This window comes from Ambystoma mexicanum, chromosome 11 (assembly GCF_040938575.1).
Source record: "Ambystoma mexicanum isolate Mex_15411 chromosome 11, UKY_AmexF1_1, whole genome shotgun sequence".
NCBI lineage: Eukaryota > Metazoa > Chordata > Amphibia > Caudata > Ambystomatidae > Ambystoma > Ambystoma mexicanum.
Genome location: NC_090934.1, coordinates 492,430,211 through 492,448,069, shown reverse-complemented (window position 1 = coordinate 492,448,069; position 17,859 = coordinate 492,430,211).

The following is a 17,859-nucleotide window of genomic DNA, read 5'->3' as shown; positions in this document are numbered from 1 at the left end:
TGTTTTCCTCAAATGTCAGTTCCTTTGGTCAGGAGAGGACTGAGAGATTGAAATATCAAATTGGATAAGACAGAACCACTGTTCGAGCTGAATTTCTTTGTATTTTAAAAATCTCAAGACAACATAAACACAGATGCAGGACATATATGTAATCAAGTATATCAAGTTCTGCTTCCTTGTGACCTAGTTCCAGAGACACTCATAATGTTTATGTTTGAGATTCAAGGGAATTCCATTTTCTTGAGAAGGCAAGGCATCTCAGTTCTCTTTTTGCTGTGTGGGATTGTGAGTCGAACAGAATACCATATGCCATTCAGTCCTAGTTTGATTCAAGTTTGTCTCATTCACAATTGCAGCTTTCAAAATTAGATTTTCGCTGCCCCTTGACTTTACATTTTCACAAAACACAGCTGTTTATCAATTCTATTGGCTTATCAAACTCCTATCAACAGTCTTAATTATCTACATCTGTAGGTTTCATAAGTTTTCTGCAGTTTTCTGCAAAAGTAATTAAGTGCAAATACCAGTACACAATCCACATTTGTTTTTTCCCTGTCACTTTAAAACACAGTGGGCCTCATTACGACCCGGGCGGTAAGGGATTACCGGCACCGGTAAGGGCACCGGTGCCGGTAATCCCTTACCGCCCTATTCCGAGGTCCCTTTGCGGGTCCTCCCTTAACCACAGTTTCTACCAGGCGTTAAGGACAGGACCCGCAAAGGGACTTTTGATCTAATAACGGTACCACAATTAGCGGTACCGTTATCAGCGCCTTCCCCATTCCCATTGAGCACTATGGGGGCTCAAATGGGAATGGGGAAGGGCCCTGGTGAATGGGGAATTACCGCCCCTGCCAACCTTGGAATGGGGAGGTAATAGCTCCATTCACCAGGGCGGAATCGGTAAGGGTTTGGAGGCAGCCATGGCGCTAATAGCGCCATGGTTAGCTCCAAACTCGTAATGAGGCCCAGTGATTTCCCCCTCTATTGAGCAGTTCTCGAGTTTAATAAAAGGTGCAGAATGCCTTCTGGTCCTTGAAAATATTGATCTCAGACTTTGTCAATTACATTTTAGATGCTTATTTTTAAACTGCCATTTTTCGTTCTGTGGACACTTTTCTTCAGTGCAGATTTTCCTGTGTGACCAACAAGTTCCTTTTTTAAGTAGTGATAGGTAAAACAACATAGAAATGCAGATAGTTTAAGGCCGTTCAGTGCTTACTAAATCATGTGTGTTACTGGGGAGATCAGAGATCTTGGAAAGACTCTGCCGGTACCAGCAGACCTCTTCATTGCAAACATGCGGACAAGTCCGTCATTAGGATTAGGAATTGATGGCTACAACTGGAGCAAACTTCAGTTAATTAAACATGGATTGTGATCATGTTTACTAATACAGTTCATTTAATTTCCTGGTATACAATGCTGAGATTGGATTCAATTCCAATTGTATTATAGCCTTCGAGGCCACCACTGCAACCCTAATCAATATTTATCAATATAGGCTGCCAAAGTGGTCCGACTCAACAGTGAAATGCCCATGCTTTGTGTTTTGGCCGAGAATAAAACATGGGTTGTACAACTATATAAACATCACATATGAAGAGGGTGAACTTTAAGCAATGTGCTTACCCTGTGTTTGAATTGCCTATTGATGAAATTCAATGATCAGTACCTGGACTCCGCTGCCACTGCCTAAAAGATGTTGTTGATTCACCTAACATCAGCCTATGAATGCCAATACAAGCATCAGTTAGGCACAATGCACTGGATCCAGTTTAGCCTTAATACCAACACAAACTCAATAATTGCAATTTGTAATTACATTTATTATAATATTATTCACTATGATACTGTGCCGACAGAAACCAATTGGTGCACGTCCATGTGCTTCACCCCTATGGAGTTTTATCAAGGCTGCTCTCCAAATCAAAATTACAAATCGAGCCATACTTGGACATAAATTGATTGTAATCAATGCTGTTCTGCTCTAAACCTCTATTCAAGATTTAATTGCAGTGCATTACATGGCTAGAGGTAAATACTGTTGTTGGATACTTAGACATGCTAGCAAGGGGTGGGTACAGAAGAGAAAGGAAGGCAGAAATTAGATATAACCACAAATACCAGAGTGTCTATTATGTGCTATGAATTCACATCTATCGCTTAACCAATTCTATTGGTACGCAGATTCATCATTCAAGTAACGTTAATTCACAAAAAGTTTCTTCTTTGGTAGTATGATGTCAAATTTCCATTTTCCATTGTATGTTAATTTAGTCTGTAATGCAAATTGTATTTATCAACAATATTTAGTGTTGAATGGTTGGTTATTTCGAATTATTATTGTATTTTACCTGAGCCCTGATTCAATATTCTTATTCTTAGAGTAACAGTTGTGTTTCCATCAATTTACTGTTTTTTCACAATATTATACACTTGAATTATTTTTAGTTAGGTGTTCTATTAAAAATAGACGAAACGTCCTGAGTGACCAAAACATATTCTGTTATGCTCCTAGGTGCCTACTAAACTTTATTAATTGGACCAATTACAAGTCAAATGAAGTCTTTCATAAAGTGGTCTTCTGCATGCCTACGTGCAATCACTATCTTGACTCCATTTATATTGTGAATGATGTCACGTATCCACATGATGATGTTACACTTGTTAAACATAATGACGTCGATTTTCAAACCAGTCATTAGATCTGTCTGTATCCTCTATACCTAGTATAAAAATTGGGTATCTTATACGCTCAGTGTGGTGCTATTGTGACAAATCAATTTCCGGGGCATCAGTGGTCCTGGGATGAATATCGGTTTCTAAACCATCAATCAAACCCGCACCTTTAGTACACCAAAAGGGATCCAAACAGATTGGTATACAAGTATATTTCAATATTGGTAATGTGGACGGAATGACAGGCTTATCTTTGCAAGATCGTTGTTTAGTTGCAACACAGCAAAAATACAATTATTAACCAATGATAAAAGGGACCGTCCAGTCAAGGTTGTATAAAACGATCTACTTTATTATTACTACAACAGACAGTTCTATCACACTGCAATTACAACCCCCACTGTAAAGGAACACAGAGGACAGACAGTTTCACAAAGGAAAATGATTAATTCTGGATACTGACAGGAGGGTTGGTGGTAAAGCAATCAGTCTTTCTATTCAAGATTATTTGGTTGCAGCACAAAAGGGGAAACTGGTTGTAACTGTCTCTAGGGGCCGTGAAAGATGGACCAGGGGGGCAGAACCACAATGTACCTGGTGTTGAAGAAGTTTGTGTTGCTCGACAGTGTCAAGGCGGTACTAGGGCACTTTGCAGCCCTTCAGACAGAGTTAGTGGCGAGAGACAGAAGCGGGTACCAGGCGCCAGGAAGTGGAAACTTTCTCCTTGATGTGATGGTGTCCCTGATCTTATCAGACATACAGTGAATTATATTCCTCACCAGTTGACTTTCTCCAATGTCAACATCATGGGTCCACCAACCTGCGCGACCGGGAGTAAGCAAAAACAAACCGGCAAACTGTCGCAGTAAACAGCGAAATTCTGTCAGTTGCTGTTCTGACAGGTCCGCTGCAAGGTTGACACATTCAACTGACCCATCTGTAGCTTCAGTGTGTAGGAGGTCTGCGAGGGGATCGGTCTCCTCCTCAGTCTCTTCATCCGTCACTAACACCATGACCAAGTAATCCTGGCTATAATGGGGTTGTAGCCGGTTGATGTGATAGACCCTGCACATCTGTTTAGGTCCTTTCACATCAATGGGATAATTCATCTCACTGACCTTTTCCAGCACACAGTACGGCCCAGCCCACTTGTCCTGAAGGGCACTGGGTTTGTCAGGCTCCATAATCGACACCCACTGGCCTGGAGAATAGACTTTCACTGTGGCCTTTTGGTTGTGCCAGTGCTTCATCAGCTACTGACTGGCCTTCAGATTCTTTGCCGACTGTTCCATGTACTTTGCCATTCTAGACCAAAGGCTGAGTACATAATCCACCACATCTTGTGACAGGGATGAGGATTTCTTTCCCATGTCTCCTTCACTAGACTAAGGGGACCTTATACAGGGTTTCCAAACAGAAGCTCAAAGGGGCTAAACCCTACTCTGTTCTGTGGCACCTCGCTGTAGGCAAACAGAAGACATGGCAGGAGAACATCACATGTTCTCCTTAGGTGCTCTTCTAATCCACCTATTATGCCTTTCAGGGTCTTGGTGAGACACTCAACAAGCCCATTGGTTTGTGGATGAAAGGAAGTAGAGAACCGCTAGGTGACTCCTAACTCTCCCCACATAGCCTTCATATATGTTGATATGAAGTTTGATCCCCTGTCAGAAACGACTTCCTTGGGGAATCCTACACAGGAGAATATCCCAATCACAGCGTTCACAACCACAGGGGCTATGATGCTCCTCAGATAGACAGCCTCAGGGTATCTTGTGGCGTGGTCCACCAACACCACAACATATTGGTTCCTTGAGCTGGTTTGAGGATCCAAAGGACCCACAATATCCATGCCTATTCTCTTGAATGGACACCCAACAGCAGGTAGTGGAATTAAGGGGCCTTTGTGGCACCTCCTGACTTGCCAGAAGCTTGACATGTCGGGCAGGACCAGACACATTCCTTAACTTTTATGCCGAATTGTGGCTATTAAACGTGTGCAGACAACTGGTCCAATGTCTTAGTCACTCCCAAGTGACCCGCTAAAGGAATTTGGTGAGCCAAATCTATAAGGAATTTTCTGTGGCATTGGGGAACCACCAACCATCTGGTGTCCTCATCCTCAGAATCCTTTGACTCACTGTACAGGAGTCAATCCTCCCAGTACACTTTGAACAGTCCAGGGGCCTCGCCCTTAGCCTGCTCCTCCGCCTGATTCCGCTGACCCGCCATAATCGGACATTCTTTCTGGGCTGTGTAGCAGTCAGTCTGATCTGGGCCCCCAGCTGATGCAAACTCATTCAGCTTGGGAAGACCCTTCAGATCTGCACCCATCTGGTCCTCCACCTCCGGTTCCTGCACTGCGCCAGACACCTCTGATGTCACAGAGTCCCCTGCTACCACCAAAGTAGGGTCCTCTGTGGATACTAGCCCCTCTCTCGTAGGAGTAGGTGACTGAGTAGTCTGTCGAACTGGACTGGGGGCTACCAGTCATGCCTGTCCTTCCAACAAGCCCTCTGAAAGCACTCCAGGCCCTTAGGCTTTCAGAGCGTTCAATCTGGAGTTCTCTTTGCCCCCATTCATGTAGCCACTATGACTTTGTCCTTCCCATCCTTGTTTACTTTTTTGTCCACTGATTTCTCTTCTGGTTTGGGTGTGCTCGCCTGAAAATGTTTCTGGACTCAAGTACTCACAAACCTGTTGACAGCCTTTACAAGCTCCCTATGATAGTCTTGTCCACTAGATCCTGGTGTAGGTCAACCGGACAATTTTTCAACACATGCTCAGACGCAATCAAATTGTACATCCCTTTAAATGTGTAACTTTGTTACCAGTCACCCACTCGCTCAGATCTTTCAATGACAAGTGTGTGAATGCTTCAAAAGTCTGCCCACTTTTCTTTTCTAGCTCTCTGAAGCTCTTTAGAGACTGTTGTGGGCTTTTAGTAGGGCTACCTTCATGCTCTCATAAACCGGCCTTACCTGAGTAGGTATTAAATGAAGAATTGCGTCAGTCCCTGGTGTTGGTAAGCAACTCATCAGGGCTGCACTCCACAGTACCCCATCCACCTCCTGCAGCTGGAATGCCAGCTCGAGCACTTCAAACCAGTCAAAAATATCCTTCCCCACTTCATAAACCTGTACTAAGTCTTTGGGGATGTGCCATTGAAGCTTATCCTGGGCACTATAATTTGAGCCACTAATGCAGCCTTAGCTAGTGGCAGATCTGTTGGTCTCTTTCTTCTCTTCAAATGCCAGCGTGCGCAGCTCTATTGCGGCCCTGTCCCACTCAATGGTGACCTTGTCCCACTGTTTCTGTTCCTTTAGTGCTAGTCTCCTCTCCTCAAGCAGGAGCTTCCTAGTCACTACCTCATTAACAGCCAGAACAATAACTGAGTCCCTTAGAAACTGTGCTGAGCCCTGGGACCTGTGGGATGCCGCACTAGCCCCTGTCCTCACTGACACTCTTGAGTGTTGATAAACCACACTTACACCCCCCTCCCCCGGTGGGATGATTGATGAGAAACACTGCTCATGCGGTCGCCCTCGTCATTTACCCCCTCGGAAGGTCTTGTCCATTCGGTACACAGGGCCTAGCCCGTCCCCAGGGGTTTTCTCTCCAACCGCCCTCGCTTCTACCCAAGCGTGGAGGCTTGTCAGCAACTCTGGTTTATTTACCTTAGTGCTGTGGGGAAGTCCCGCCTCTTGACATAGACGTGCAGAACATCCTTGGCCATGCCTTTTATAGTCTCCATGTCAAGCTACATGATAATTACAAGTACCTCGCAGTGATTAAACGTTGCCTGCACTTGTATCATTGGGTGACTAAGCTAAGCGCAAGGCTCCAACTGATCCGACCACTTGCCACCAATGTGACAAATCAACTTCAGGGTCACCAGTTGTCCAGGGATGAATTTCTGTTTCTAAACCATCAATCAACCCCTTACCTGTAGCACACCAGAAGGGATCCAAATAGATTGGAATACAAGTGAATTATAAGACCTCCTTGTCCAATTTTGGTAATGTGGACGGAACGGTAGGCTTATCTCTGCAAGTTCCTGGATCGTTTGTTGGTTGCAACAGAGTGAAAATACAATTATTACCCAATGATAAAAGGAACTGTCCAGTCAAGGTTGTATACAAATATCTACATTATTATTACTAAAACAGAGAGTTCTAGCACACTACAAATACAACCCCCACTGTAAGGGAACGCAGAGGATAGACATTTCACAAAGGAAAGAGATGTACTCTGTATACTGACAGGAGGGTAGTTGGTAAAGCAATCAGTATTACTGTTCAATGTTATTTGGTTTCAGCACTAAAGGGGCAAAGGGTCGTAAATGTCTCTAGAGGCCTTCGGAGAAGGACCTTGGGGGGCAGAACCACAATGTACCTGGTGTTAAAGAAGCTCTTTCTTGATGCTCAACAGCATTGAGGCAGTTCCACGGTGCTTTGCAGCAAATGAGACAGAGTTAGTAGCGGGAGACAGCTGTGGGTACCAGGCAACAGGCAGTTTGGCAATCAGCGCTGGACAGACGTTTGCAGGCTGTCAGGTGCAGTGCCAAGAATCTCTGTCTTGTTGCATTTGGGTGGATCTGGAATGCTGGTCGAGGTGTCTCAAACAGCTGTGGTGACTGTTGCATGATAGCAGTCCGCGGTGCAGCCGAATGCAATTGGAGGACTTCACTGTCTCGAAATTGTCCTTAAAAGGATGGACGCTGGATGATGCTTGTGTGGCACTCCTTCTAACTTCTTCGCATGGCTCATATCCTTTCAAGCTGGACAGCCCAAAGCTCAGGAGGGGGTTAGCAGGCAACAGACTTGTCCTTTGTCCAGAGACTCTCCAGCACTTCCCACCTAGGAAGCTAACTGTCAGAACCTAGCAATGTACACTGTGTGCTGGCTGGGTACCAATTGTGGAGCTGCTGGATGGGTCCTCTGAGTCTGGTATCTCCCTCTGTTCCTAGGGAGATGTTTAGGGGAGGGATCTTGCTTCCCTCTTGGAGCTCCTGGACTTCCTTCACTGGTGATAGATGTAGAATATACTGTACCTTCAGCTGAGGTCCAAATGAGTCCTTCTTCTTACTCCTTGCAAAGTCTTCAGATGATCAACCAAATGAGAAGCTTGGCTGTCTTTTAAAGCCAAATGGGCCACAGTGATTGGTGTAGGCTAAGCCTACCTTAATGAACCAATTCTCGTTCATTAAAATCTTCAGTGATGTTTCAGGTCAGGAATCGAGCGCTTGGCAACAGACACAGGAAGGATTGCCACATATACTTCTAAGTCCCACCCATTTTCCTGTCTGCTGTACATCAAAGTGTCTCCCTAATTATCTGAGCCCTATGCTGTGCTTGATCGCAACATGGGCCTCCTTTGAAGTATGTGGTTGCAGGAAGACTTTCGTCTCCTACAATTCACATACTTCCCTGCTCTGAAAGGAGTAGTTCCAGACAGGACATTTACTGCCCTTTCATACCAAGGAGGTGTGTTAGTACCAAGTTGACACATTGCATTAAAAAGAGGTGTCAGAGTCTGGTCTCCATTGTCCCTCCCTGCACCCAGGCCTTCGCTGAGGCCTGCTAATTAACATTCTTCAGTATCCACTGCCACCAGCAAAGTTTCACATTGAAGATGCAAATTCATGGGGCCTTGAAATTCTAATCAGTCTGCCGAAGGCTTTTGATGTTCCCACTGCTGTCAAGTGTCAGCGTGGAAAACATGTGCGGGAATGGCCCCATATATATTCAGAGGTTGTTCTCCCATCATTCATTCTTTTAAATAAACAAAAAAAGCACAGGCAAGCTCACTTTTCCCATGCTGTTGGTCGAATTCCTCACAGCTATTCACTTAGAAAATATATATTGTTTTAAAAGAATGCCATTATACTAATGTTTTTTTTAACAATGTAATCATACTGTTGTTGAGTCTTTAATATCACTGACTAATTAATGTGTTGTGCTTTCACATACACACCATGATCAGTTCATTGACACATATCTAGTATGTATTCTCCAATAACTGTCTATATTAATACTAAAGTGTATGTGTAACATTTGTTTGAAACCATTTGCAAAACCAAAATAATACATGCATAGAAATGTATCGATCAATCTTTGTGTGTCCTATGTGCTAATTGGAGTATCTATGCTTGGTTTGCGTATAATCAGTATATTTCATGTTCATGCAATTGATAGTTTGGATACTTTTACTGTCTATGCCAGATAGTTTGTGGAAAAACAATCTTTCTCGCAACCAAAGGTTTATAAAAATACATATGTGTCATTTCAAGTACATATTAATGCAAAAATGAACATGTGTATCATTTGAAGTAATACTCCTGGCACATGTCTGTTTAAACATATTAAGAACAATCTAATTTGATCTAAGTCAGTATGATCCCTAGTTTAAATATTATGTGATTCCATTTAAATTACTATCTGCAAATGTGATCCTTTTCCACTGATAACATATCACAATAAGATGTTAGATCCCAATGTGTGTTTAGATCACTTGGATGTTCCTATTACTATTGGATATTCACATAAATGGATGAGTTAACATGAATGCTCATAGTATTAGACACTCTCAATTAGGTCAATTTCTGTTAGAAGAAAAGAAGAAAAACTTGCATTTCATGGTCACTGTCCAGTCCATAGATTGTAGTTCGGAGTGCACACATTCCTTTTGCTTCTTGTTGATGCAAGATGGCCTCCCAATCACCCAGACGTGGATCTGCTGATGTGTTTGATACCAAGAATTTAATTTCTACCTTATTCTGCAATTCATGTTCATTGAGCTAATGCTTGACCAGCGATATTTTGCAGTGTGATGTTGTCAACATGTTGATACGTTCTCTGATTCTCACTCTGAACCCCCTAATTGTGCGTCCAACATAAAGTTTATTGGACACAGACAAAAACGTAAATGACAAATTTGCTTAGGCAATTTATAAAATCATAAATCAAAATGTCTTCTTTGTCCTTGGTAATATACTTTTTGAATGTTATTGTGAGCATGTTTATACATACTGTAAAGTGAACATTTAAAGCAACCTTTAATTGGTTGACCCATCAGGACATGTTCCTGTGCCTCTTCTATCTTATTACACATAAGGATTGGACTTAAGATAGATTTAAGTGTGTGAACGTAATCTAGATGTAGGTCTTGGTGCCTTACTATCCACAAAAACAGGTTTTTCTGAAATATACTGTTGTAAATCACCATCTAAATTTAAGAGATGCCAATGTTTCTTGAATATGTTCGGAATCCCATGATTCTCTTATGTAAGTTGAATGATCATTCTTGCTGTAGCCACATTCTCTTTTGGCTCTAAGTTCTTTAGGAATACGTACATCTGCACATTTCTTATTTCCAATTCTTTTCTGTGCATGGGCAATGGATTTATTGGGTTATCCTCTATCTAAAAATCTGTCTTCAATTAGCCTCCTTTCTTGTATGAAGTTCACATTGTCGCTACAATTCCTTCTATCGCTAATTAATAACCTTGCACTTCAGACCTGGGCACACTGTAAGACTGTAAAACTGCAACTCAAAACGCATTTGCCCAAAACATTAGCAGGCTGATTGGTAGACAAGGAAGTGAATATTACATCACACTTACTGCTCTTCTGACTGCACCTTTCCTTTCACTTCAAACTGAAGGACATCTGAAATGTCTTAATTGATCCATATGCTTTACAGGAACACAAAATTCAATGACTGCTTTGCAAACAATATGAGATATGCAGATCATGCATGCTTTCACCTTCAAAACGTTGACAATCCACCTCCTCCCTTCCTGACTACACAGATGCATCAGGACAACGTTTCAAATGCAGCCTTAGGACCATCTTTTAACATTGCCTCAACAATGTCTCTGCCTCTACTTATCCTTTAGTCGTGAGGCCTTCAACCCAGCACACAATAATGTAAGTGAGGCTCGACCAAAGTCTTTTGTTTTTTTGTAAAGAAAATGTCACTTTTCAATAAGTCAAACATCCCTGTAAGCTCTCTATAATTTGCAAAGCCTTTAAACTGCCTTCTCAGGCATATCCAAAACTTCAACTGAAGTATTGTGCACTGACTTCTACTATTGCTACTACTGTTTCTTTTGATATGAGAACTGTATGGATATGTTCCACAAAAGGGGGTTTGGAGTTAAACATGTTTACCATACCTAAAGTACCAAATTAATGGGTTTTTCTTGAGTTTTATATTTAATGAATAGCACCCCATAGCCTTGAGAATGCTGAGGATTTGGTGCCCAAAAAGCCTAAATTACACACAATAACGAAGCAAGGCCAATTAAATGAGGCTGAGGGTGCCCACTAACCAGCATTGACTAGCATCCATGGGTGCAATTTCATTTCGATCCCAATTGGTTAACACGGACACAAAATAACAGAACGAAACCTGAATTACATTATTAGATGTTCACCACTGATTCAGTAATGCTTCGCATCACACAGATTCATCAGGGATAAAACACAGTCTTCGTTCAGCAGACCACAACATCTAACAGAAGACAGATCAGAGCAAGCAAGCATATATAGTGTGGAGGTGGGTCACCATGGAAAGATTGTGGCTCATTATAAGTGTGCCATTCCAGAAACAATTCTGGAAAAAATGCCTGTAATTTTGGCTCCAGCATTTTCTTCCTGACCGAAATGCTTCAAGTATGCCGGTGGGGGCCATGGATCTCCCAGCAGGTCTGACCTATGGGACCCCATGAGAATGGGAACTTAACAGCTCTCTGTCTGCCGTAATATCCGGGTAATAGTGGGATATCGGGCAGCGGAGACAGTCAGTGCTGTTTGCCAGTGTCCCACCAGTAATACCGGCGGGATACCGGCAAACTTAAAATGAGGGCTATAGTGCCAAAAGTACCCCTATGATTTTGATATCCCCAATCTAGCATGCTACCTATGTCCATCTCTCATTGACCCTATGAAGCAGAGGAAATAATCAAGCCATACCCTAGTTCCCCACTATGTGCACTATCTCTTGACTCTCCACGTGCACACTATAAGAAATCTTAGCATTACCTATCAAACATATCATCACACAATCCGCCACACGCAGACACCACACCACACACAGACACACCATAAATCACCCCCATTGTACACCCAAACATACCACAGCAGACATGTAACACAGCAAACACCAGTATACAAGACCTATTAGACTCTCACACAACCCCAGAAATGCATATAAAATGTAACATTTCTGCTATAGCTACGTACATGCCCGATGTCATAGGTTCTTGCACATTTCTTGATTGTCTGAAGCAATATCAACTGACTACAAACAACATGCTAAAATGTCCTTCAAATGATTGTTGCAAAGTGTGTACCCATCAATTATGTCATATGTGTTTCTAATCAGTGATGTCATGCATGACATCATTTGTGATGTTGTCAGTACTGACATGAATGACATCATGTGGGATGTCATCTGTGATGACACTGGTGCTATTGTGAAGAGTGTATTGTGGTGGCCAATGTATGGTTCCTTTAGGGCCAGGACTGTGATATGCAAGTCGGTTGTAGATGTATAATGTTCTGTCTGATGTCTGTTGTGAGGATTACTCAGTTGGGTGTGTGAGTGGTTTAGCTGGTATGCAATACAGTGTGTTTGAGCTCAGAGGTTTGGTATGCTAGTCCAGGAAGCTTAGTGATGGGTACAGTGGGCAATTTGGAACATCCATTGAGTGTGACTATAGCAACTTCTCTGTAGGGGTCCCCCTTGGTGACATCCCAATATTGGTGCCCTTTGGGTAAGGTCTTTTTGAAGAGATGCCGTGAGGCAACCTGAGGTGACTGCTTTTTCTATCAATATGCATCGACTGGTCCTGAATCAGAATGGATGAACATAGGGAGATCTAAACGTATGGAATGGACTGTGCGGGAGAACAGTTCCAGAGGTCAGTACAAAGCAGGGATTGCAAAGAAGGCAGAGCTCTGGAGGGCTCCCTGAGATCAACACAGAATGCTACGAGCTCAGCAGTGATATATAGGAGCCAGTCACACTAAATAGATTGGGTATCAGAGAGCACCAATTGCATTGGTCACAAAGGAGCAAAATTGCAGTAGGACACCAGGTATCACAATCCCAGAAAAAGAACATTACAATGGGACACGGCAAAGCAGAACCACAGTGGTAGAACAAAGAAAAAGAACACACAAGAGCAACACTTCAGAGAGGTTCATTTACAGTGGAACAACACGTAGCAAAATTACTTTGTGGGCATGTGGGAGCAATGCCCAGCAGGCAAAAACACATAGGGATGACTGGGAGAAGTATATTCATGTATGTGTGTATTTATTTATTTATTTGTAATCAGTTCACAATTGAACTCCTACAAAATCAATAAAGTGCACATTCAAATCAATATATTAATAAAAATCATATGCAACACGTACATAACGAATAAAAAAGTGCTTAATACATACACATCTTAATTAATCACATGATGAAGAAAAGGCCTGTTCTGCGCCTGTTCGCTCATGAGAGCACTGCGCGGCCACCCCCCCAAACAGCCATCTCTAGCCGACGTAGCCAATGCTAAATGGACCACTACCTGCTGACTCTCACTTCTACGAACCCAATTCACCCCCCATAGTGGGACGCCATGAACAACGCACCGAGTGACTCGCGCAAGCCACTGTAAGTACTCTGGTCCAATTGTATAACGGCAATCCATGCGTGTAATCACCCCACGCACTCATTACCGCTACCCTAGCCCATGCCAATTGAGTATGACCATTATGCTATTGACAATTTGCCCACTCGAGACGACATGCTCCCACAACTACCGCTAAAAACAGGTGCCGGTTGCAATCTGTATGTTCCCGTACCATCAATGATATTATTATACATTGATACTTTGCTGCAACACATTACTCACACCCTAGCTACTAACTGGTAAGCTGATACTACACACTTTATTGTTGTATACCTGCTTCCTAGCTCTGAAAAGGCCTGCCATATCCAGGTGCTTTTGCCGCAGTATACATGCCTATCTAACTCTTGCATAGGATTGTCGAATACTAAGTATTGCATAACAATATACATGCATTCTACTTTCAAACAGGAATGTCAAACCCAAGTGCATCACTATATTATACATGCATCTTACCCTTGACTAGGAATGCCAAATCTAGATGTTTCACAATAGTATACCTGCATTTTACTTTTGATTAGGTATGCCAATTCTAGATGTTTCACAATAGTATACCTGCATTTTACTTTTGATTAGGAATGCCAAATCTAGATGTTTCACAATAGTATACATGCATTTTACTTTTGAATAGGAATGCCAATTCTAGATGTTTCACAATAGTATACCTGCATTTTACTTCTGATTAGGTATGCCAATTCTAGATGTTTCACAATAGTATACCTGCATTTTACTTTTGATTAGGAATGCCAAAACTAGTTGTCTCACAATAGTACTCATGCATTTTACACCTGAATAGCAGTGCCAAATTTAAAAGCCCCACTGAAGTATATAGGCACGCTAGCCTTGATTAAGACTGCAAAACCTATGTGCCAAAGAATCAATATAATTGTATCTCAGTTCCGACTGGGTTGGCCTAATATACGTGCCACCGCGCTATTTTCGCCCAACATGCGCACCATCCAGACCTGCCTCCTATATACATCCTGGTCCCTAGCCTGGACTATAATAACTATCACTACCATAATGGCCCTCACCAACTCTACTCCCTGCAATCTGCAAGAGAGAAACTTGCGACTCAGAGCTAGGTTGCCACGACTTTATGACCTCAAAAACAAAAGAACTAGTCCCCCAGTCCCCACACTCATTTCTTCTGCCAACAATCCTAACCTTCTAGCCTCAGCGACGGTAAAGCGTCCTGTACCACAAGGCGACTCGTATCACAAACAGAGGAGACCTAACTACCCTAGTCCCAGACTTGTGAAAGACACCACCACAACTCCTACATTATCAGGAGCCCTTATTAATGCTAGGTCCCTTGTAGCACACAACACAGAAATTGCTGACATATGGGCTATGGAAAATTTAGATATCCTGGCTGTCTCTGAAACCTGGCTCCATGATGCAGCTGGCCCCGCCCTCATGATTGCCTTGCCAGACAACTACAATATCCTAAGAGTCGATCGGCCTAACTCCAGAGGAGGCGGCCTGGCCATCATAGCCAAAATGCAGTTAGCTGCAAGATTTACCCCACATCCAGCAATCACATTGTGTGAACTTCTTTCAGCTAAAATACCCATCTCCAACAATAGCACACTAACAATACTCTTAGTATATAGACCACCAGGCCCATTAGGCAATTTTGAGGAAGACCTATCCAGCCTCCTTACCAACAGTATTAAAGACTCTACCCAGCTCCTTCTACTAGGTGACTTTAACCTGGGTTTCAATGACGTTGAGGACAAACAAGCCCAATCTATCCAATCCATTCCAGTCAACTACAACATTACACAAAAAGTCTTAGATCCTACACATATAAAAGGACGCACACTAGACTGGCTAGCCAACCATAACTGCGATATTACCATCTCTAATATTCTACCCCAAACATGGACTGACCACTATCTCATATGTTTCTCAGCCATTATAGAGCCTCCCAAATCTAACAAGAATAAAATAGCACCTCCTATGCCAACGAGAAGTAAAAAAGAAATCACGGCTGAAAAACTAATCCCATTACTCCTACCAGCTCTCACTGTCAGCTCTGGTGAATCTAACCCAAGCGCATAAGTTGAGTCATTCAACAATTCCATGTCCAAAGCTCTGGACATGATTTCCCCCAGCAAACTCCATAAAAGTAAACACGAAGCTCACCTCAATTCATGGTTCACCCCCCAACTCAAAGAACTGCGCATCCAAAAACGCAAACTCCAAGACATCTGGAGGCACACCCCTTCAGCTGAGAATAAAACCTCACTCACCAACTTTGCCAAAAAATATAAGAAGGAAATAATTCAAACAAAAAAAGACACATTCAATGAAATAATTAGTAAAGCCAACTCTAACTCCAAAGAACTCTTTTCTATTCTCAGTGAATTGGAAAACCCAATTGCTCCCACAGATAATATCCCCAAGGACAAATCATGGTGCACCAGCATCCAAAATGCCTTAGCAAATAAAATCACAACCCTTCAATCTAAAATTGCTAAGACAAAAGCCTCCCTGTGCCCTAGCGGAACATACACCATTCCACTGATAGAGACACCTAGCACAACTACTCAAAGTTACTGCAAACCCTTCAGGTTCACCAACATTTCCATACTGGAAACTGAAAAAGTTATCTTATCCCTTAAACCTTCAAACTGCCAAGGCGACAGTTGCCCTGCGCAAGTCATTAAGGACGCAGCCAGAGATTTAGCACCCTTCATCTCGAAACTGATCAACGCCTCCTTTAATTCTAGTACTGTACCCACAAACCTTAAAGAATCTTGGGTATTGCCCCTACTTAAAAAACAGACCCTCGACCCGGCAATCCCCACCAACTATAGGCCCATCATTACGGTCCCATTTCTCCTGAAAATCATTGACAGTATAGCCTACCTCCAGATTCAAAACCATCTGGAGTCACACCAACTATTAGGATCACGGCAATCTGGTTTCAGACCACTTCATGGTACTGAAACGGCCCTAATCGACCTCAAGACACAAATTGACGAGTTGAAGGATAAAGGTAGTACAGCTATGCTCATCCTCCTTGACTTATCGGCGGCCTTTGACCTGGTGGATCATGCAGTATTATGCAACCACCTAGTGTCTGCCGCCCATTTCTCAAGTGAAGCTATAGCATGGGTACAATACTTCCTAGCTAACCGTACGATGAGTGTGTTCTCCCGTGTAGCTGCAGCGGACCCAATTCATATCACTTGTGGTGTCCCACAAGGTTCATGTGTCTCCCCGACAGTGTACAATATCTTTACTAAGCCACTCTTCGACAAACTTGACAGATTGGGGCTAACCTATACTAATTACGCGGACGACACGCAAATCCTCATACCCCTATCGGGCAACTTCGTCGAAGACTCAGCTTTAGTAAACAAAATGTACCTCCTCATTCAGGCATGGATGGCCTCCCACGGCCTCTGCCTAAATGACGTCAAAACAGAGATACTGATCGTGGGCTCCGACTCCAACCTGAAAAAAAGTAAGCCCCAACTATCGCAATTTCAACATAGATGGCAATACAATCAAGGTGGCAACACTAGGTTTTTACCTTGATTCCACTTTATCTCTCAAGAAACAAGTTAACACCTTGGCATCCTCCACAGCGTACACCTGTAAATTAATCAGGACCTGTAGACCCTACCTCTCCAAAACTAACTGCATCATACTAGCTAACGCATTAGTAATGTCGAAGCTGGACTATTGTAACGCCCTTTATGCAGGTGCCAAAAAAAAATCATAAATAAATTGCAAATACTTCAAAACAATGCTCTTAGAGCAGCCTTGGACATACCCCGCAGAGCACATATCTCCAACATTAGGAAAGACCACCATTGGTTAAAAATCAGCGACAGAGTCCTTCTCAAGACTCTATCTCTTACTTACAAAGGGCTTAATAACACAGCACCTCCCTACATCTCGGCCAGACTCACTAGTAAATCGTCCAGCCACCACACTAGGGCTTCTAACCATTTTCTGTTAGAAACTCCCAGATTTAGACGATCTAAAGCGGGCGGAGTAAGCTTCCCTGTTAGAGCTGCCCAGGCCTGGAACGCATTGCCCATTGCACTGAGAGCTAACTTACCCTACTCTAGATTTAGATGCAAGGTAAAAAACTGGCTCTGGACCAATGACAACTAATCTGAACCGCTGCATTAGCCCCTTGATCACTGTACCTAACTGCCGTGATATTTCTGAAATCTGGATCTGAGACCTTCTTGTTGCCCTCAGTGGGCCGAGAGTCGCTTTCACCCTTTACCTTCTTGTATACATGTACTCCAAATTTGTATCCATGTATCGTAACATGTTATATACTATCTCAACTGCTTGTATTGACATATATTTCACTGTACTGATGTGTATCGTATCCACTGTATGTAACTTAAGCCTAAGTAATCTTGTACCTGCTGCGCCCGGCTACCCTTGGGTTTGGTGCGCGTTATCAAATAATAAACAAATAAACAAAAAACAAAACATATTCTAAAAATGTGATT